The sequence below is a fragment of the Stegodyphus dumicola genome, chromosome 7 (genome assembly GCF_044657685.1).
Source record: "Stegodyphus dumicola isolate Sdum_Otavi_A_Nest chromosome 7, ASM4465768v1".
NCBI lineage: Eukaryota > Metazoa > Arthropoda > Arachnida > Araneae > Eresidae > Stegodyphus > Stegodyphus dumicola.
The window spans coordinates 159,363,030-159,384,748 of record NC_140774.1 but is presented as its reverse complement, the minus strand read 5'-3'; the positions used below and the strand labels follow the sequence as shown (position 1 = coordinate 159,384,748).

Below are 21,719 nucleotides of genomic sequence, written 5' to 3'. Positions count from 1 at the left end.
TTTAGGGAACGCAGTCGCCAAATCCTGGGTGTGGAGAAATCATTATCCACCACCCTTTTTTTGTTCGGGAGCCACTGTAGAGACATTAGGATTATTTTGAAGCAAGAAAGATTGAAAACGAGCAACATCTTCGCCGGGACTCGAACCGCGGACCTCTGGAGTACGAGGCCAGCGTGCAGACCACCACACCACGACGGCATGCTAAGAAGGCGGGAGAAATACCTTATACCTTTATTTATTAAAACCATAAAAATTGGTTCAATAGCAATATCATAAAATATTTATAAAGGGCATATCTTTAGAGTTTCCGATACACAGTCTCGCGCGCTGCGCATAAAATCTTTTTTTTTTTTTTTTAATTTTTATTTTTTATCATTGCTCGCTTTGAAATCGTTGAGTTTGTTAATCAAAAATTCGTTTTGGTTTTACAAAATTTGAAAAAGACAATAAAGCAAATTTCAAATTCTAAATTTGAGCTGCCAGATCCCCACATTCGAGTGGAGGATTACGTTATTCAATATTTGATGTCTCTTAAGTACCTTCCCCCCATTCACAATGCGAGAAACAAATATATTCAAGCAGATTCTTCGCTATTTAATTTCTTTAACTATAATGCAGGGTTCTAATATTTGGTGACTGAAACGCCGTTTTATACTGTACGACGCCAAATGCCCCTTTGGGCTAAAAAGTTTATCATTAAAAATTTCAAAAATATGATTTTGAAATATAGAGTATTAAATTACAACAAAGCTGCAAATATCCATAAAAATTCGAAAATTGTTAAGTTCCACTGCGTGCGCTTTAAGAAGCCAGTGCACTTTTATAGCTCATAAATTAGTAAATTCTTAGCTTTTTCAACAATGGTAAAATTTTTAATATTCTCTTAATTTTTTTGTGATGTTTCAAGATTTTGGACTGGGCTAGAGAATGCAGTAACATTGTTCGCATAGTAACTCTATGAGACCCACCTCTCGAACGCTATCTTGGAACAGTTTATATACATTACGCAAGACACGCTAAACTGCATTTTTTGTTTCCTAACCATTTTCTAAAAATGAAATTTTATCAGTTACGAAATAATGTTAAGATAATAGTAATTTCGAAGATTCTATCCAGCTTTTCAAAGAAAAAGATCTCTGGAAGTGCTTCTGGCCTGGACATTATGTTGTTATTGCAGGTGGTAATATCAACAGAAGTTAGCATACGAAATTAAAACCACACAAAACAATTTACGACTTTTTTAGTGATTATGGCAACCAGGAAGCGGCAGATCGACCGCCAGAGGGCTTTCTCGGCGAGGTATTTTTTGCTACCTGCGTGCCTCATCGTCCTGTGCGCTCCACTATGGCGATTCTTTGTCATTTTTTCACGCGGCACGCTTCCGTAACACGCGCCCGAGCATGTCCAAATTCCGTTTTCACGAGATAAATCCCCGCGTGACTTCACTTCTGTTCGACGGAATCTCGCCCTCTCTGCCAGACGAGACATCTGCCACAGCAAACAAATTCGTAGCTATATATTGGACAAAACAAGTGCTTTGATACATTTCTTCAGCAGTTTTTCCGCTTGATTAGCTATTCTGAGATTCTTTGTGTGTTTCTACCTCCCACCAACCTATTTATATAAATACGTAAGAGAGGTAATTTTTTCGATCCAAAAATTCGATAGTGAATTTTCACTGAATAAGTACGAATTATTGTCCCCACGACAAGTTCGAACTATTTTTACAATGATAGCTGACTGATTGTGTGGGACGACTTTTTCATCCACGATAAGTCATATCAAACTTCCAAAAATTTTTTATTTTTCGCATAAACTTTTTGCATTCATAGAAAGAGTTGATTAGATTTGGGGTAAAATCGGTTTACCGGAAGTGGTACTTTAACTTCAAGCACATAACAGTTTTTAATAATTTTTTTAATATATTCCAAAACTTCTCAATTTTAATATTTAACACATTTATTTGAATGGGAACAACATACCAGATTTGGGGTAAAATTGACAAAATAAAAGTAATACTTTACTTGAAGCTCTGAATAGATTTTCTTGAAAAAGTGTATCCTGATATAATCCAAACTTTCTTAGATTTGGTATTGAAAATTCGTAAATGCATACATAACGGTGACTGAGAACAACGTTTTAGACTTTGACAACATATGCTGAACCGAAAACAGTTAGTTTACTTATAAGGTATTTCTCCCACTTTCCTAGCGTCCTTCGTGGTGTAGTGGTTCTGCACGCTGGGTCGGTATTCCAAAGTTTTACAAAACATGAAATCGATAATAAAACAAATTTTAAATTTGGGCTTCCCCATGCCCATATTCGCAGAAGGATCACGTCATTCAAAATTCGATGGCTCTATGTACCGTTGTTTTATCACAATGCGAGAAATATACATACATTTATGCAGATTTTTCATTCTTTAATTTCTTCAAATATAATGCAGGACTCTACCATTTGGTGGCAACAGTTTGAAAAGTGAAACGAACATTTATAGTGATTCAACACAAAATCGTAAAATGAAAACAATAGTCCTTCAGGGACAAAACCCCTTTGGACTAATAATAATACAGCACAAATTAATGCTATTTGTATATATCTAGATGTGATATACCATATCGTAGAAAAGAATGAATTTTATAACAGGGGGTAGGTACATTTGCAGAACTTAAAAACTCTTGTAATGCAGACCAGGTTACCAAAAGATGCAATTGTTATTTTCTCTCACTCATGATGAAGCAAGAGTAACAGCAAATTCGAAAGTGCCAATTGCTTTATTTCTCATTGATCTCGAAATGCATATTAGTCACTATTCAGCTATAATTTTAAAAAACTAATCACCGTTTCTTACTGAAACTAAATATTTCGAGGATAAACATGCAAATCAAAATTAATTTAGATTGTTGTTGTTGTCTTGTCTTTATGACATGGAACAATGTTTGCCAGAGCCTACTCCGAAGAGAGGTTGGAATTCTATTTACCATCCCCAATTTTGGGGGAGAGCACCGTGGGAGGGAGGATCCGAGGGTCTCCCACCCCTTTCTACTCCCACCAATCCACACGAGAGGACTTTCGGCTCGCCGCTAATTTAGAATGCCACACTGCCCCACCGACACTATACATTTACAAACACCCATGTCTTCTCCTGGATTCGAACCCTGGCCCTTCGATTGTAGGCTCCCCTAACCACTGTGGTCCGATCCTTGCTAGGTGTTCAAACTGACCCTCTTTCCCCTAGCCACTATCCCATCTGGGAGACATTAATTTAGATTAGCCAATGTTATAGAAATAAGACAGAAAAATTATTATGGTATTCGTTTTAAAGCATTTATTTTAAATTGATCATAAACACTTAATTTTCTATTGCTTAATAAATATAATTTTAGGAAAAAGAAATAGAGGAGAAAATATTTCATTCTGCTAGTATAAATTTAAAAAAAAAAAAATAGTTTTTACACATGGCGAATAATACCTAACAAAATATAACTCAAAATTGCGTATTATGGACATTTCTATTTATTGGAGTAACAAAATAGATTTTGCTCCCAAGCGATCAAACGGAAATGATATTTTACTTAAAGCTCGTTGTTGTTTAAAACATGGAATTGGCGGCAAATCATGTACTGGCCACATAAGATTTTTTAACACCCGAAAGAAAGCAAAAAGAAAACGTTGAAGAACTAATTGTTTAAATTAATTAATGTTAAACAACCGAATCGGCCTAACATGAGTCAGGAATATATTTTCGAGAGTTCTAAACCTTCTTATGTTTAACCTTCAGGTAATGAATAATATGCAGTTTTAATCTTTAATTCCCTAATTTCCACTAAATTGTTAAATAGTTAAAGTCATCGAGTTCTGGTAGTTATATCTGTGGTTCAACTGCCAGCGGAACAAAGTGACTGACTGAAAGGTCTGTAGCTTTCTTTACGTCAAATTTTTGTTGCATTTTCTAATGCAAGCCAAAACAAGTCACTTTTTTCTTGGATAATAGTCTTGATTCGAGCTTGAGACTTGAGATTCCGACTGAGACACCTTGCGAATAACTAAATTAACCCAACTTTCTTAGGTTTATTTTAACAAGCACGTTGTTTCTATGTTAATTCTTTTCTGTAGTTTCTATTTCTTCCATCAGCCGTCACCAGAACGCAAGTTAGATCGAGTTCTAGCGAATTGTAGTTGAGATAAGAGAGAGCCATTGTAACCCACTGGAAATATATTACCCCTGAGAGTCTACCCTGTGTGCCAGTCTGCGTTTTGATGAGTGGCTTTGTATTTGTTAATACAGGGATTCTCACCCAGGGAGGTATTCCCCCTTGGGGGAATTTCATAGCTTCTGGGGAGAATGCGGTCACCCTTTTGTTTATCTGTGAAGTATTTAATCTTAGTTTATGAACATGAAATAGTACTTTAATTTTAATTTTGATATTTATTAACATTTTCTTCAATTTTTGTTGTTTAATTCACAAAACACGTTGAAAAATCATTTAACTCCCTGTATAATATATACATATATTTATTTTTCTAATTTTGGAAAGGAGATAAATGACCTTCTAGCATGGGGTGCATGGTGCAAGAAGTTATTGTGAAACCCTGAAAGCTAGAATATCTCAGTAGCTGAAGACAGGTTACGCTGAAAGTTATCTTCTGTGTTGTACGTTGTAGACACATTAGGTTATTTCGAAGCTGGAGAGATGAAAAATGAGCAACGCCTTCGCCAGGACTCGAACCACGGATCTCTCGAGTACGCGCCGAGCGTGCTGACCACTAGACCACGAAGACATGCCAAAAAGGCGGAAGAAATACTTTATATACTCCCCTTTCTAAAGGTGACTGGGGATTAGGGGACCCAATCGCAACGATGCCTAAATTGTTAAATTTTATTTGCGCTGCAAAATGTGGCTTTTAATAGATCCTTTAATTAAGCTTCACATTTGCGTCCTTCGAATTCTAAAATTTTGTAAAAGTTTAGAGCGAGGACGATAATCCATCAAAAGAACAAGACGTTTAATTATGCTATAGGTAATTAAGATGTCACAAACTTAATCATCATAAGAAATAAAAAGTCTGAAATAATTTCAGTGCCAAAATTTAATTTAAAGCCTACTTTTCCAAGTATTACGGACGTTATTGGCAATGGAAGTAAAGAACTGATAAAGCGATCATTGTTTTTGTTTTCAAGCAGAAGTTCCCATAGAAACTTTAATTTTAAATAAAAGGTGAACATTTCGAATTTACAGTAACAAGAAAATAAGCAATAGATGTTAATATGACTTAAAATTTTAAAAATATTCATTTTATTAAAAAATAAGCATTTACCTAAATGTCATTCATTTGTAACATCTACACTAATAAATAGGATATATCGAATTATCATCTGTGTAAAAGTATTGAACTCTTTTTATTCTTAAAAAATTCTCCAAGTATGCAAAGAATTTAAAAATTTGGATTCGCTTTGAATGAGGAATTAATGTTCCAATGAATAGAGTTAAATCCACAAAGCTCTTTGTATTGAAAATCCAAAGCCGTATCATCCAATATTCAGTACCCGAAATTATTTCATGGTTGAAAAAAGATTACTCGCAGTTGTCAATAACAACCCACGGGTTAATCTTCTTGTTTTCGTACTTGCCTTTCAGCGCGAAGAAATTAGTAACATACTCACTGTTCATTGAGATGCTTAGCATTTCGCAGGAAGGTCATAGAGAGATTTTCTTGCAAGTGAAAACAATAGCTTTTGGCGTCTAAGCTAATTATTCCACTGGCCCATTGAGCAAGAATTATACCGAAGGTAATCGCTTATAGGATACTAGCGGATATGAAATAAATATACTTAAAAATTACAGCGCGACCGGTGAAATGCTCTAGAGCTGGATAAGTATTTATAAAATGAGTTGTAAACAAACATTCAGATTATAAATTTATCGAGAAAAGCAAATAAATAAGGCATAACGATACACAGGACATAGTGGTTTATAAACAGCAGTTCAATTCAGTAGTTTACATGCAGCACGTCCTTCCTAAAAATAGTTCTTTCTAAAAAAAAATGAGCAGTGCCGTCGCCGGAACTCGAACTTTGGACTTCTCGAGCACACGCCGAGTGTGCTGACCATTACACTACGAAGGCATGATAAGAAGGCGAGAGAAATACCTTATATACTCCCCCTTTTAAAGAACGACTGAGGATTAGGAGCCCAATCGCCAAATCCTGGTGGTTGAGAATTATCCTCTGCCACCATTTTTAGTTCGGGCGCCACTGTAGAGTCGCTAGGATTTTTTTTAAGCAAGAGACATGAAAAATGAGCAAAGCCCTCTCGGAGTTTCGAACCTCGGACCTCTTGAATACGCGCTAAGTGTGTTGGCCATTATATCAAGGCGGGAGAAATACCTTAAAAAGTTAATAAAAATTATGCATAAATTTCTTTACTATTTTATTCAATACAGCAGTTCATTTCGACTGTGTACATGCAAGGGGTTCTTTCTAACAGTTAACAAATAAATGAATGAAAATTCTAAATATATTTATTTACTAATTTATTTGTGGATAAGCGTTGCAGATTATTTACATACAGCAAGATTTTTCTAATAGTTAGAAAAAACATCAATAAAAATTCTTGAGTATGCTTTTTTTACTGATGTATTCGTAAATAAAACATCGTGAATTTGTGTTCTAGCTTGCATACACCAAGCAACTTAGATTACGCCGTTCGGATTACGTTCATTACAGATCACAGTTTTCTATTTTATCGATTTAACAAAGAAATTAATAAAAACTGTAAATGTATTTATTACTGAGTCGTGGATTTGTGTTTTGGTAACATTTAGCAGTTGAGTTCAATCACTTACGCGTACGCGTTTCAATAACGGAAAGTGTTTCTTTAACAGTTTAAAAAAAAAAAAATAGTTAAAAAATATAAGAATATTTTTGAATTCCTGAAACACACGTGTTATTTAGTAGAGGTTAGAGGGAACGACGTGAATTACGTTATATTTTTCAAAGAACAGTGTATTTTCAGAAACAATTTATTTTCTAAAATAAAAATAACAAACAAAATTTTGAAGTTTCTCTACAAAGATAAATATACATTTAATCACGCTGCGCAGGATCTTTCCGGGCATTAAGGTTTGCGTTTCTTTCAGAATTTTTTTTGTTTTTGTTTTTGTTTTTTAATGGCCGGGCGTATTAAATCTGTTGACTTTGTGCTAAATTTTTCTTACACAATAAAGCTGATTTATTATTTTTTTTTTCTTAATAATTTTATTTTGCACACCTAACATACGCTTCCACTTTATTGCTTTTATGAATGGAAAGTTCTTAAATACAATCTCTCGATACACCAAGATTGTATCACAAACGACGTCCATAGTGAAACCGAAGGCAATTAAAAAAGCTCAGTAAAGACAAATAATCCAGATTATAATTAACAAGGAAAATACTAGGAATAATATACGTGTATTTTCAATGAGTGTTGAATCATTTTTTAAAGGAAATTTTTGCCTTTTACCCTGTTCTTTCCGAAACGGATTGTAAAATGGATTCAGAAGAATTTTCGTGACGTCTGTACGTGCGCACGTACGTCTGTATGTATGTTATCTCGCATAACTCAAAAACGAGTAGCCTCAGAATGTTGGAATTTTGTATATAGGACTACTATAACATGTAGTTGTGAACCTCCCTTTTTGGTTATAACGGGTATACCAAAAGTGTATACATATCCGCTCTGTTACTTGGTGCGTGGAGCTCAGTTTTTTTAAATTTTATATGTTGGTAAATTGAAAATTTTTTGCTTTAAAAATGATTGAATTGTGTTATTCTTATGTTCCGGTTAAGTTTTTATGCCTTTAGTTAATCTGCATGCAATAGTTGTAGAATTATTAACAATTTAAAAGTTGTTTAACCCCTTCGCGCCGACTGTCACGTATACGTGCCAGCAAGGAACGCACTTACTTACCGGCCGACACGCATGCGTGCCAGAGGATTGTTCCATTCTCTACCGACTGTCACGTATTTGTGCCAGTACTTTGGAACGTTTTTCAAACTATAATTTCTGTCACAAGATGGCACTGTATGTCCATATGGTTTCAGATACATGTAAATTAGACCTTCTACTCGAAATGAGAGAAGCATGACTCACATACACGTGTTTTTGATTATATAAACAAACGGGGAAATAAATGTTTCCGAATGGCGTGATTTATGACGTCTCTTTAAATCGCACTTTATTCGCACGTGGTAGTTGTTTACTGTAAGTAGAGAAGTTTTATTTGCTCTAAAGCGTTGGGTATTTCGGTTTGCAGTTCAGTTTTTAGAAAATAATTAGATCTTGTTAGACGGGAATTCTTTGTTTTTACCTTTGCAATGTCGAAGCGTCGAAAATGTTTAACAGAGCATGAAATAGCAGAAATGATGCAAAATATTTCAGATATTGATTCTGAAATTCTGATATTCTGATATTGATTCTGAAAGATTAATTGAAAGACATTTTCCAAAACTTTGTTCAGAAGAGACTGATAAGAAAATGAGACGACGATGCTTCGTTTGTTCACATTCCCGGAAAAATCCTCCAAATGAGTTATTACGAGTGCAAGGAATGTAACGTAGGACTGTGTGTAGATCCCTGTTTTCAAATTTTTCATACGAAAAGAGAATTTTAAGTAATATATTTAATTTTCAGATGTATAATGTTAAAATTCATAAAATGGTGAGTAATTAAAATAAAATGTGTAAAATATGCATTTAAACAAGGAATAAGGTAATTAAAGTATATATATAAAAATATTTATAAAGCATAAGCCGTTTAAATACTCTATAGAGCATTATTAAACAATGCGTTGATACTTCGGAAATTTCATGGATTTAGGCTTAGTAGCAAAAAAGCCCCAGGCCCTGGAGAGACGCTCGCGTAAGACACTGCCGGCCTCAGCGATAAGCGCGCGTTTTCGCTACCCGGCTCGAAGGGGTTAAGTGCGGCTAAGCCTAACGAAGCAGTCATAGTCATATTTATTTACATTTAAAACTTATCAGAACAGTGAATTAAGTCAGTTTCTGCAACTCTGGTGAATTTTTTCCAAGTGGTAACAAAAGTAAACTTCCAGTTTTGTGCACCGAAAAATCTGCCTTCTTGCCCGCTAACGTAGAAACTCTAATTTTAATTGTAAAAACTGATTTTTATTTGTTTTAACTGTATTTGGTGTTTTATGTTTTTCCATATTTTCCCATTTTTAATGAAGATATTTTGAGTTTTTAGGTATATTTGCCTCGCCGCGAAGTGAGAACTGAATTAATTGAATGAGAAATATATCTCTAATAAAATTCGAGGAAATAAGTTTAAATGAAATGCAGCAAAAAATGTGTATAATTTAATAGACCGTATAAGGAAGTCATATGTTGTCCACATCAGATTGTTTGTTTGCCGATATAATACAGAAATTAAATCTAGTAAAAGTGTAAAATCAATTTAAATTATAAAAATAATTAAAAAATTTAAATTTACGCTGTTAATTATAAAATTTTAAATGTTGATTTTGCACTTTTAATTACTGTATACATATCTGTGATAAGGAAATTTTTCTTAACTTTAATAACACTTAACTAATATTTAAAATGCTTTCTCTTATTTCATTATTTTTTTTAATTCAAAATCTATTAAAATTTTTTATTAGAAAATATCACATCTGTTCCGAGAATTTTTATTCCTAGATCCATTATCATAGATCCACATTCAAGTCCATTTCTTCGATCACCTCAAAATTTGGAGAACAAAATTAAGAAGTTCTATTTAAAAATGAAAATGTAATTCATTCGTTTTAATCCCGAAAGAAAACTTTGTTAATTTTATAATGCTGTTAAATACTCAAAAGCTTCTACGGGATCTCCTATAAAAAATTAAAAGAAAGTAACTTGTTTAGAATCCTATAGAATTATGGTCCAATTCGCTACAAACTGAATCTGATATTCTTAGTAAAATTCTATTATTTGATTTGATACACATTATATAAGATTCTATGCGCGGGATCCTTGGAAACTCTGTAAAAATTTTATAGAATGTTGATATATATCTCTATAGCATCTCTATACATAACTCTACAGAAACTATATACAAAATTTTATAAAATCCTATAGAAGAAATCTAACTTAGTTTATACAAAATTGGACCATAATTCTATTCTGCAAAAGCTTAACAATGGATGTTTTTATATAATACATTTATATAACACATACATATATAAACTAAATAGCAAGGAAAAGAGGAAGCAGTGCTCATGCGTAATAGCTATATAGGGTAGATCCACACTGAAAAGGAAGAATTCTGATTGCGTAGTATGCTAATATGTTGACTTCGTAATATTTAAGAAATGTGGCAGTCGAGGCAGTATTAATTCCATTTTTATTTTCCAGTTGACGTTTGTGGCCACAATTCACTTGGGACTCTAATTATGCTTATTCAAGAACATTTACATTTTTGACATTATAGCGACAGCAAGCAAGACAGCGAAATTACATCCTAGCAGGGCAGAGAGCGAAGCTGAAGTGCGCAGTTATGCAACATGGAAGGAAAAAGTTTTGGTTTGAGTGAAAAAGTTTCAGTTCCGAATTATTACGTCATCAGCGCTGCGCAGGCCATGCAAAAGGGAAAGATCTAGAAATGACGCAATCGAGGGAAGTTATTACGCTTTTCAGAACCAAGTTGAAGAATCAAAGAGTTTACCGTTAGTTTAAATTATAATTTTGATTCCCATATTTACGATCTAAGGCAAACTAAGATCACATTCATGTTGCATGTGAGAAAAGCTACGAAAACCAACCAGGCAGCCAGCATATTATCCTACTGAGCACTTTTTTGTCAAAGAGAAAGTAATTATTTTCTTATGGTTGCCATCCTTTTTTCTTTTCTTTTCTCTAATTGATTGACAAAAATATAAGTTTTACTTTTAATAATAGTTATAACAGTTTTAAATTTTACTAACAGATAATTTGAAGCTAAATTGTATTCGTTACGAACCTCATTGAGATCAGAAAATCATGCAAATTGAATAGCAAGCCGCGTAGTTTAAAAACATCATGGCAATCATTAACCATGCACCTTAATTTGCGTAGCGTTGCCAGTGGTGTACCGATATCGGCACACAACTGACCAAGGGCTATTGCAAGCGACATTCGGAGGCAAAGCCACAGCAACGCTATGCAAATTCTTCTAGGTGCATGGTTAATGATTCATGGGACAAACTTGGAGAGTTAATTGCGCGTATTAAAACATGCATTTTGTTTTTAGGAATGTAGGATTTAAAGTGGCATGTTAAGGCACGAACACAAAAAATGACACGAGAGAAAAAAAAAAGAGTTTATTTAAAATCAACGCAAAGCGCTTCTTTGCAGCAATACAGTATTCACATTGGAATGTTCAAAAGTACGACCATCAACAGTAATACGAACTACAGCTGTGACTGGCTGGCAACGAAGCGGGTAGAGGGCGGTAGTGAGCCGGGCAAACTGCGATCCGATTGCATCAGAAGAAGAATTACTTGGATGCGAATTTTGCGGGCCGATGGATTGGGCGTAGTGGGCCAGTCCGATGGCCACCCCGGTCGCCAGATTTATCCAGCGTGGATTTCTTTTTATGGAGGCATCATTTACAAGACTCTCGTTGACGCGCTGGAGGACCTCGTTGCACGAATATCTATTGCAGCTATCAAGCATGCATTATAGCTGGTGGTCACAATTTTGAGCATTTCTTTTTGTGAATACTGCATTGCTGCAAAGAAGCGCTTTGCGTTAATTTTGTAAATAAACTCATTTTCCCTCTCGTGTCATTTTTTGCGTTCAAGACTTCACATGTCACTTTAAACATACATTCCAATACAAAAAGTACATTTTTAGTATGCTCAATCACCCCTCCAAGTTTGTTCCATCATCATAGAATCACTCTGTAGTGAGAGAAACTCTCTCGTGCGGCTTTAAAATCTGAATGCTTTCAAAGGCTTTTTTATTTATTTATTTATTTTTTATAAGTAGCTCCATTAATTAAGTATTCTTGTTAAAGGAATTCATGCATTTGTTTCTATTCAAAAACCTCTGGTGTACTGCATTCAAATGATACAAGTATCTGGTTGCTGGCTTTTCAAAAATTAAGTTGCAGCTCTTGAATACTCCTGTTTTACAACACTTGAGAATCCTACTTAAATAACGTTTAACTTCTTGTGTGACAGACATCAAATGACTTCACTTTTATTTTACCAGTGCGTCTTCTGTCAGCACAATAGCCACCACGACGTTCATTAGTATCCTCTTCCACTCCACTCTCTACTTGTTCTGTAAGTAATTTTAATAACGCTAAAATCACTATGCGTGCACTCCAACCATCATAGCCTGCGTCTTCCTCCGACACGCTTTCCTATTGGTTGCGGTAATACTTCAGCATGCAGATTTGTGTAACTACGTAATTCATTCACCATATCTAATAAGGATATTTTGCTAACAATACGGCGTTCCTCGGTCGCGTCTACAAGTGCAACGCCCCCTATCATCTCCAGTAACCGAATGTCATGTCAAAGACACGGTAAAGCCACTATTATTGGAAGATCGTTCCCCGATTACCGTCGGATTCGCAGACGACAGTGACTTTCTCCAAGCAGGTGGGCAATAAATGTAAAAAAAAAAAAAAAAAAAAAGAAGAAGAAAAAGAAATGAAATGGAACAACAGAAGAAAAGCTTTCTTCAAAGCGGTGAGATCATCCAGACAATGAACGATTCATTGGAAAGTGAGACAGCGATTTCACGTGGATAGGTAAGCTTTTGGAAGAAAGAGGTATCTGAAGATCACTTATTTTTGTTGAAGAAACTTCATTGTTTTGAAGTACTAATAGTCACTATAGGTACACCTAAATTACCGTAGTTAACTACTCGTAAAACCGAATGTCAGCATGCATTTTAATCCTTTTATACATAATGCTTCGAATCACAGTTCCTCAATAAAGGAACTGCTTAATAAAAATTGTTCAACCATTTATTTTATACTCGTATTTTTTCCTTCTAGAGGAAATCATATCTGCCAGCTTTTGAGGAATTTTCTTTAATTTCATCAAAAATTCTCTTACTAATTCACGATCTTACGTGCGAAATATAATTGTTCCGAATTCGCTATTTTTTTAATAATCTTAAAATTATGGCAGTTTGTCAATAAATTGATATTTTAAGCATGTGGCGAATCCGGTAATCATTTAAATTCATTCCCTTCAAGATAAGTTCTTTCTCTTTCAGTCCATAAACTTGTCTGTATATCGCTAAGTTTGACTACTTAACAATATTCTGGATATTTAAAGATCAATTTGAATACAAAATTTTGATTTGACGGTTTTATGATTTTCAAAACGATTTCTTCAATACAATATTATTCTTATGATGTCATAAAAATAACGATGATATATTGAAATTACTTTTTTTTAGCAAAAATAATAATTATTGTTATCTTTCGTCTTAGTGGATTTTTGAATATCTTAATTCTGAAATTTAAACAGTACAATAAATAATATAAAGCAGAGTTTTCGAATTACTTTTTAAAACATATAAACACATTATCATTAACTTCATTTGCCTAATTTATTTATTTATTTTAGATATACTATAGGGTATTTCTCCCACCTTCTTGGCGTGCCTTCGTGGTGTAGTGGTTCTGCACGCTGGGTCGGTATTCTAGAGGTCCGTGATTCGATTCTCGACGAAGGCGTTGTTAATTTTTCAATCTCTCTTGCTTCCAAAAAATCCCAATGTCTCTACAATACACGCTCTCGCTTTTAATTTGAAATATTCAGATATGTGCAAATTTAACTTATAAAATTCAATTTTTTGAAACTTTTCCAAACATTTTCTAAATTTTGAATCATCTTCTGATTTTTAATCCCATTGAAGTAACAGGTATCGAAAAGGAGCCGATTTCTCCTGCATCCAAGATAGGTTAGGTTATAAGATGTCCGCATAAGCCAAAAAACACGAGAGGTATCTGCGTAAGGGAAGGGATGCCTTTAAGGAGGTTTTTTAAGGGAAACTGGCTCGTATTCACGTTACACATGAGAAAAACTACAAAAACTACCATGCAGCCAGTCCGTTCTTACGGCTTTGAACCCCAGTTGAACTATTAGCATCCAAGGGTCTTAACCACTCAGCGATTGAAGAGACATATCAGGGTATCCGGGAGAGACTAGATTATGTTGTTCATAAAGGCACAGCGCTCAAGGGCTTCTGCCCTTGACTGGTGTCTTCATAGAGGCATTTTTAAGAGAAACTTGCTGATATTCATGTTTCACATGCAGAAAGCCACTCTACCCCTGCAATCATTTCATACAGGAGCAATGTTCGCTTAAGCCAATTTGGGGTCCTGAGTAAAGCATTTTTTCAAGGGCTCACAATGGCCATTTTCCTTGTTTGTTTCAGAAAAAAGCCACGATTCTTTGGATAATTCTGAGTCCCAAAAACCTAGGGCTTAGGCTCAGGTCCAAAGCCTCACTTTTTAAGAAGCCACAGAAACATTCTGCAACTCTTCAACCTTGTTACTTCCTTGTACGAAGTAAAAAGAAAGTACTGCACTCGCGAAAAGTTTCAAACATCATATTTCAACGCAAATATCCATTTTCACCGATATCGAATGCAATTTAACGACGTTTTTGCTTGACATCTGTACGTAAGGACAGAATAAGGGATTCTTTTCCCCCAAAAAAATTATAAAACTAATTTAAAATGAATTCTGAAGATAATTTTTCGTGGCGTCTGTGCGTACGTATGTATCTTGCATAACTCAAAAACGAGTAGTATCTTGCATAACTCAAAAACGAGTTTCATTCTTTTAGAAATATGGGTTTGGCAACAATTTTTCATCGTATTTCTTATGTCACTGTTTTTAAGAGATTGGCATATTTCATTGTCATTTTTACTTCCTTGTACGAAGTAAAAAGGAAGTATTGTAATCGCGAAAAGTTTCAGGCAGCATATTTCAACGAAAATATCCATTCTGACCGCTATCGAATGCAATTTAACGATGTTTTTGCGTGATATCTGTAAGGACAGAATAAAATATTCTTTCCTTCAAAAAAATTATGAAACTGCTTTAAAATTAATTCTGAAGAGAATTTTTCGTGGCGTCTGTACGAACGTATGTACGTACGTTTCTCGCATAACTCAAAAACGAGTAGCCTCAGAACGTTGAAATTTTGTACATAGGACTGCTATAACATGTAGATGTGCATCTCGTATTTTGGTTGGAATCGGCAGCACCAAAAGTATATAAATATATATATTATATATATCCAGTCTGTTACCCGGCTCAGTGATCTCAATTTCTTTACTCTTATATGTTTGTAAATTGTGCATTTATTGCTCTAAAAATGATTGAATTATGTTGCTTTTATCTTCCGGTTAAGATTTTTATGCCTTTAGTAAATCTGTATGCAATATTTTTAGAATTATCAACAATTTAAAAGTTGTTTAAGTGCTGCTAAGCCTAATAATTTTTGCCTTGTGTACATTTGAAACAGCAGAATAGTAGATTTGTTGACAATTTAGAGAAAATAAGCTTCGCGATAACAAACATAACGCCTTTTTTTATTATAGCGAATTAAATCATGCTTAATCCATTCTGGAATTTATTCGAGGAAATAAGTGTTTAAGATTTACATAATTTTCAATACAGACATTTTGAGTTTTTATGTATTGTTGTTTTGCCGCGAAGTGAGAACTGAATTTATTGAATGAGAAATATATCCCTAATGAAATTCGAAGAAATACGTGTTTCGTTTTAGCAGCAAATATTGTCGCTAGTCTGTTTCGAACAGAAGAGAATGTTTACGAATAGCGCATGCACATTAGCTAAGCGGCGCTGAATTGTCTGTGAAAAACTGGGTTTTTTTTTTTTTTAGTTGTTTAATTTCTTTTTTATATCGTTTTAGGTTTATTACAGTATTTAAATAGAACATGTGGCAACGATGAGATAATTCTTGAGATGATATAATTTTTGTGCATTCTGAGTTATAAAATGAATGAAATATAACGCTGTTAAGTGAACCTACGGCCAGAGTATCGCTATGGTAAATAAATTTAGTGAATTTTAAAGACTGCATTTATTCTATTGTGGTTTATGCGCTCTCGACGAAGTAGATTCAATTCAATCCAATGAGTTTAAGTGAAATGCAAGAAAAAATGCGTATAATTTAAAATTCCGTACAAGGAAGTCATGTGGTGCACACATCAATTTTTTTTTTTATGAATCTGTAGAAGCATGGTGTGTCTATAACCCCCCCCCCATCTTAATCCCGACCTGACGAGTTATCATCACAGTTACTTCGGAAAACTAGATTTCTATTGGCCATCAAAAAAGATAATTTCGCAGCTGTCAAAAAGGGATGTCACGAATATCCGTGCCCCATAGTCGAAGTGGAAAGCTAACGAGTCATATCCATTTTATGATGGTAGAAAGATAATGCGAAAGAAGCCTGGAGTACATGTGTCATTGTTTGAGATTAAACGAGGATATCTTTCTATTCACTCATAATCATATTTTATGGCTCACCGGAATCTGCCGCAGAATTGAATTTTGTCATTTCATGATGGAAAATATATTTCTCTTGTTTGTGTAATGGTCATGAACAGCATAATCTGATGCTACAGGAAGATGAATGTATATAAATATCGATTCTTCTTAATTATTTTATATAACACAAAAAAATAGCCACGTAGATCTTGCAAAAAAATATGCTAACTAAATGTATTCTAATGCTCTCAGATTCTACAAAATTGATGCAAACCTTTTAAATAATTGAAAGGCTGTAAGAATGGTGTAGTTATTAGTATACCCTTCCTGTTGTTATTATACGCTAAGGAACATATAAAACCGATTCAGCTACAAATATTAAATAACAATGTCATTGTGTAAGATTTAATTTAATTAATATGGTATTTTTTATTTGAAATCTTTACTGTACTTCTACTGCTTCGTCTGCTGCATTGCAATATGTAACAGAAGCCAAAAAAGAGGTTTGTCAGCTTTCAGCCCGCCGTATTGAAACTCTTTTGTTACAGTTTGTTTGGAAAGTTGTGTTGTTACCGGTGAGTTCGTTTACTGACTGAAAATTAAGTTAGCAGTCATAAAATAGTGAAGCTATAATGTTAGGCCTTAAAGTCTTATAAATATTCTGAATCATTGTGTCTTAAAGTGCAAGATAACAATTTAATTTTATTAATTGTTTTAATCTTCTACCTTCAAATTGGAATTCCATTAAATCTTTTGTTTTACATTGTTGTATTTATTTAGAGTTCCGGTGTTGAAATTGTAAATACGGGACCATAATTCGTTCCAAAGTTTTAAAATTTACCTAATGTTTAATTTAATTTATAGTATTTAGCTTTATAACTCTTAACAAACCGAAATGAAAAATACAACTGAAACTGCCCGTAAGTAAGAACAGAAATAAAATTTATGATGGAAAACGACCTTAGATTCACTTAGTCTAGCTATACAAGTACGCAATAATTATATACTCGTTTATTAATTGGGAGACATTGTACAACCTGTCAGTTATAAAAATTATCTACCATCCTACTGCTTGCTCACCAAAGGTCAACTGGTTAACACAGCTAAACACAGGTAAATTGGCCGAAGATCAGTCAAAAACAAGGTTACAGCCTTGCCAGCACTGATCTCACTTACATACAGAAGTGAGAGAAAAATGGAGGAGAATGAATTTTGTTTTGGAGAATACCACACAGGGGTAGTTACTTTCGAACAGGCAAGGCGTCAGTAACGTCACAAAAGAGCATAATTTGTAGTATAGTATCCCTGAATTGGGCCCGGTGGTTTTTCGCCATACAACATGAATACCCTTAGAGAGCCCTTAGATAGCCAGTTCCCTTAGATTCATTTGTTTATTTCAATGTGGCAAAGCACTAGAGGACTACATACCTAAGGAAAAGGATGCCTTTGTGGAGGACCTACCAAGGGAAATTCGCTCTTATATACGTTACACATAAGGAAAACCATGAAAACTCCAATGCAGCCAGCCTGTTCGCCATAATTCGAGCCCCGAACTAAATTACCAGTGTTAATGGCTTTGCCATTCGGCGGCCGGTGGGTCCAACAGATTATAGTATTTTACAAGTACCACAACAGAAAAATGATGAGAACTCAAAGAATATATATGTATAATATTCGCGTATAATGGCTATATGAACTTTTTAAGTTACGTCATAATTAAAGTTTCTAAAATAAGATACTTGTTTATCGAAACACATACAGGTGCACTGAATGCAGAGCATTTTTCAAATGGGATAAGTAACGATTCGGCAGAATGGATAAACTAATCGCGCAGAATACCGTGACGAATCGCGCCACAGTCCTAAGATTTACACAGTAATAACGACCTTGAAAGAAAGTTAAGCTGGTGGAGTTAACTTTCGCTGATCTTTTTCCGTCAAGAACTGATCCATATCAGGAAACAAGCATCCATCTCTTGGCCGAAGGGCACAAAGTCATTCCCGATCCATCAGCCATGCTCTGGCAAAATTTTGATTTCATATTTATCTTCTGCTACTAAAATAATCAAATGGAAATTTTGAAAAAAATACTGGCAGCCAGATTTTGCATCTGCTCTGCAAGAAGTACACACAAGTTAAATAATTATTCAATAGTAGATATACAGCTCTGCTTGAACAATACAAAAATGTAAATGCTTGTTAACAAGTAAATATTCTTCAATATTTAATCTTCGTCTTTAGAGCCTCTTTAGAAGGATCTGAAGCCTTTAGTAGGACCTGCAACCGGATAACAGTGAGACAACTACATTGATAAAGTGCCAACCAATAAAGATAAATATGCAAAAATTTTAAATCCCCATGACAACAACGACTCATTTGCCTCACAGCAGTAAGTTTCAATTAAGTAATCGAGCCATTTATAAAATGGTATCTCATTTAATGGAAGCTATTAAAAACCAAATAGTAAGTTTTTACAGTTTTAATCCCAACAGAAACACGTTTGCTGTGTTAAACGTTCCTAAAAATAGTCATATATGTATTTTAAAAAATCTGAAAGCTTTCAGATTTTATATTACGCCCAAACGAGCGTTTTTCCCAGTTATAAACACATACATGTTTCGAGAACATCTGGGCTAACGCCACATTGGGCCAACTTTTATTTAAAAAGAGCATATGTCTAGGATTTTCGATAGACAATCTCATACGCTGGAAATAAAAATGTTTTATTCCCTACAGTGTTGCCACTACTCGCTTTGAAATTGTTGAGTTTTTTATTAAAAAATTCGTGGAAGTTTTACTAAATACGAAACAGACAATAAAACAAATTCCAAATACGAGCTTCCAGGTGCCCACGCTGGGGTAGAGAACTATGCTATTCAATATTTGATGTCTCTAAATACCGTTATTTTCTCACAATGTGAGAAACACACAAACATTCATGCAAATTCTTTATTATTTAGTTTCTTTGACTATAATACAGGGCGATACTATTTGGCGGCAACAGTTTGAAAAGTTATACATCGCAATTAAGTGATTCAACCAAAATGCCATTTCGAGACTAATAACCCTTCTGGGCTAACCCCTCTTTGGCCTAAAAACGAATATCAGTTTCTATCAAAATTTTGAAAAGGGGGTTAAATAAAGCAGCTCACGAAAATAGTTAAACGAAATCAAAGAACGTATGCGCTAATAATCCTAAACTCTGCTCCAAAGTATAAAAGTTGTGAAGAAATTCGAGAAAAACAAAACAAAACAAAACAAAACAAAAAATTGCTTTAAAATTTGTAAGCAACTGCTTCCACGGGGAAGTAGGTGAAAATTCGAAATTCATAAGTGATGAATCACATTTCATATTTGATTCTTATATCAGCAGTGGTACTATTATCATTCAACATTATCTAACTGTGGCCCAGAGCAGTTCAGGATAAATGTTAAGAACAAAACGAATCCCTGTTATTAAACAACATTAGCAAAATGAAGGTTTGGGACATTATACGGAAATGTTGTTAACTGTTCAACCAGAAGATTTATTTTGCTTTTAAATTTAATAATGCCCCCTAATGTAGCCCAAGCTAAAGAGGCGTCGAAAAGCTTTGATCATTATTACAGGCAAGTATAGCAATGAAAAAAAAAAGTGTTAAACTTGACTCTTTTCAAGAGAAAATATCTTCGATTGTTAAAATCCGTTTCTAAAGAAACAATACAAGCATGCATGAAGAAAGCGAGGGCAAATTTCAGGACTAAAAGGAACCAAAAGGTCAAAAAGGATTCTAAGCCAAAAAGGAACTTACGCAAAATATATATTGCATATATCGAAAAAGAATTAAGTAAATAAAATTTTCATGTAAGTTTTAGTTTCATATGTATTATAGCATTATTATCTTTAAAAAACCACAAATTTAACTTATTCTTATATTTCTATTCACTTCACCTAGTCTGAATTTTACAGCTGCGTGATTTTTAAACGCATGTAAAATGTAGTCTTACTAAAATGTTTGTAACATAGTACTTTATCTTCCGGAATAACAGAGAGCTAAGAGTTACCACTAAGAACTCCCCTTTCTTTCCAGATTTGATTCCAACGACAGATTGAATTGCTTTTGTATTTCATTATAGAGGAGTTAGGATATAAAATATCTGTTTCTTTCAACAAACAGCGAGACAACTAAAATGACAAAGAGAACCAAATTATTTTCAAATTAAAAAAAAAAAAAAAAAAAAAGTCTGTAGAGACATTAGGAGTTTTTGGAAGCAGGCAACATGAAAAATTAGCAACACCTTTGCCGGAAAGCGAACCGAGGACTTCTCAATTACCCGTTGAGTGTGCAGACCACTACACCACGAAGGCTCGCTAAGAAGGCGGGAGAAATACCTTATATTCTCCCCCTTTTAAAGGACGACTGGGGTTTTTAGGGAACCCAATCGCCAAATCCTGGGTGAGGAGAATCATCATCCAACACCCTTTTCTTAGTTCGGGCGACACTGTAGAGACATTAGGTATTTTGGAAGCAAGAAAGATGAAAAATATGCAATGCCTTCACCGGGAATCGAACGACGGACCTCTCAATTACGCGCTGAACGTGCAGACCACTACACCACGAAGGCTCGCCAAGGAGGTGGGAGATATACCTTTCAGGTCTTTTAACGTTTATGCATACAAATATTTTTCAAAATCTTGATATTTACTAGAGAAGGTTCATATAACTTCACTGGGAGGAAATGTATGCGCCCAATTTTAATTGCCATATTACACAAAATAGAACTTTGTTCCAGTTAATAAATTCTAATTGCCTTTCTTATTTTGAAAAGAACCAAAGAATATCCCCCTTCCGCTTTAAATAAGAAAGACAAATAGTTCCTAAAATTTTGGATTCGAATTTAGCTCGAGTATTTCCGGTATAAAAAATACACGGGAACTTGTTAAACATTTTTCTTTTTGTCCTGGTTGTTCGCTGAAATGTGTCAGAGCGTGCGCTACATTTGTACAGTTACGATTCCTAAAACATGATGGTGTGCTTAGGCCTCATACATTCTCCTGTAACCTATTCCCATGCGTACCACCACTTGCAAAAACAATAATTCTTGGCAAAATGGTTTTATCTTTCACCAATGGAAAGATAAAATGAGAAAATATCACGAAAAAGAATTCACGAAATTCTTTTTTACAACTTCGCATTTGAAAATGATTTTTTTTTTTTTTTTT

At 34.3% G+C, this 21,719-nt stretch overlaps 1 protein-coding gene and 1 long non-coding RNA gene across 3 annotated transcripts in view; one reads left to right on the top strand and one right to left on the bottom strand.

Moving 5' to 3' along the window:
* The window catches only part of LOC118188407 (tetraspanin-9-like), a 110,169-nt gene that overhangs the window by 70,590 nt on the left and 17,860 nt on the right, over window positions 1-21,719 (bottom strand). The window lies entirely within an intron of this gene.
* LOC146996562 (uncharacterized) overlaps window positions 1-21,719 on the top strand; it is a 73,101-nt gene that overhangs the window by 38,752 nt on the left and 12,630 nt on the right. Inside the window, exon 1 of one of the 2 annotated variants that reach the window (XR_015042222.1) lies at window positions 12,086-12,785. The exons of the other annotated variant lie outside the window; for it this stretch is intronic. This is a non-coding gene — a long non-coding RNA (uncharacterized LOC146996562). Of the gene's footprint in view, window positions 1-12,085; window positions 12,786-21,719 lie in introns of those variants that run through there. 2 annotated transcript variants of the gene reach the window in all.